Source organism: Echinops telfairi, unplaced genomic scaffold (genome assembly GCF_000313985.2).
Source record: "Echinops telfairi isolate 266 unplaced genomic scaffold, ASM31398v2 ScPeMD7_5868;HRSCAF=6743_0, whole genome shotgun sequence".
Classification (NCBI taxonomy): Eukaryota; Metazoa; Chordata; class Mammalia; order Afrosoricida; family Tenrecidae; genus Echinops; species Echinops telfairi.
In genome coordinates this window covers 7,881,454-7,883,354 of record NW_022109767.1, presented here as the reverse complement: position 1 = coordinate 7,883,354, position 1,901 = coordinate 7,881,454, and positions in this window count along the sequence as shown.

The window sequence follows — 1,901 nt, the reverse complement described above, 5'->3', positions numbered from 1 at the left end:
TCTCAAGCTTATTCCTTATTTCTTGGTTAGTGACTGACATAAGAACTCTTGAACTTCATTCATCGCTCATGCTTTCTCTCCAATGATTGTCGCAAGTCAATCGTTCTGAAGGCGGGTAGATTGTATTTAGCATTTCCCACATCACTCTGTTTCCCCCCCACACCCGCAATTTTTTTCTCTTTGAAAAGTTTGCTGCACTATCATTGATGAAAGTATGTCTTTCTTGCGGAACCTTAATATTGAGCTGTCGCCAAAACAATTGGTCCAGTTGCCTGAGCTTCCATTTTCTTCTCTGTCAAAGGAGGGGAAGGTAATACTAATGCTCCTAACTCACAGGGTTGTTTATAGAGTCTTATGATGAGTAAATTTGATAATTCATGTAGATGTCTTAATGTGGTTACTGACACACATTTGTAAGTGCTCCCAAAATTTAGCTTTTACTATTATTTTATAGATGCACTTGCATTACTAGTGTGACTATCATCATTAATCATATTGTCATAATAACAATAATATTGCTTTGCTTGCTACCAGACATTTATAGCATGCTGAATGTTTTCTGTATGCTGGCGAAATCATAACAAGGTGAGCTGTCTATTCGTAAGAAGTTTACCATCCAATGTGAGACACACAAAGCATAAGCATTTTGGTTATAAATAGCAATTTTGCATATGGGAAGATTAGAATTGAAAACTAGAATGTAACAGATAAGCCAGTAAAAGATGTACGGACTATTAAATGCCATTTTTATTTTGTGTATAATATCTATTCTTCCAGCTTTTGAACAAATCAAATATTCATATGGTTCCTAAGGGAAAGGTACAAAATTGTACATAGAGAAAAGTAAATGCTCAGAGAACCCCTCATTCCTTTGCCCAAAGACAATGCCTTTCCCATTGAGTTACGTATCCTACCAGCCATCATCTAGTCACGTGCACTCTTTTCCGCGCCGAGTACTGTTACGGTACCCTAGAGACACTATTTGCCACTTGTTTCTTGGACAGCATGTTAGGAGCCATCTCCCTTGAGCTGACCAGCAGCATGGCGACAGTCAACCAACCAATCTGTTGGGGTACCTTCCAGTGGTGTCCAGTCTTCTGTCATGGGGAACAATGCTTAAAAGAATCGCTTGGTTTAGGTGTCATTTACGTAAGATAAGTGTGTAGAGGAAAGGTCAGTGGCTTTTCAAATGATTTCGATGGAAAATACCTAAGGCATTCTGTGGACTCAGATCTGAAAGCCTCTGGTTAAACTTGACCGAGGAGCTCGTTGTCACACCTCACTGCTATCCACTTGATTCCATCTCATAGGGCTCCTGTAGGACATGATAAAACTTGGTTTCTTGGAGCAGATTTTATGGGACCAGACAGCGCCATCTTTCTCCCTGTGAGTGGATGTGGGTTTGAGCCAATGGTTGCCTAGTAGCCAGCTGTTCAATCCACTATGCTTCCAGGACTCCTTAACGGGGCTATTGATGTTGATCATCTAATCAGCTATTGATGTTGATCATCTAATCAGTGTTGGGTTACCCAGGAAACAAGGTAGTCTCAGGATTACTTCTGCTTACTTACTAATCGTAGTGCACCATTCCACACTTTTCATAGAAGATTCTGCTTCTAGATATGGCTGGCACCTCTTTCTCTCCCAAGCCCACAGCACCTTCCTACCGAACGAAAATCTCTTTTCAACTGCACCGTCCCTAACAGGGAAGGAGCACCCAGGACAAGTGAACTCGCTGACCGAGTACTCCACCCCTACATTTAACCGAAAACATTGGAAGCGTCTTTCTATCCTCGAATTTCTCACCCCTAAAACCCAATCCCCAACTCACTGCCATTGAGTCGAATCCAGCTCACAGCCACTCCTTGCAGAGTAGCACCACCGCGGGGTTTCCACAGCTA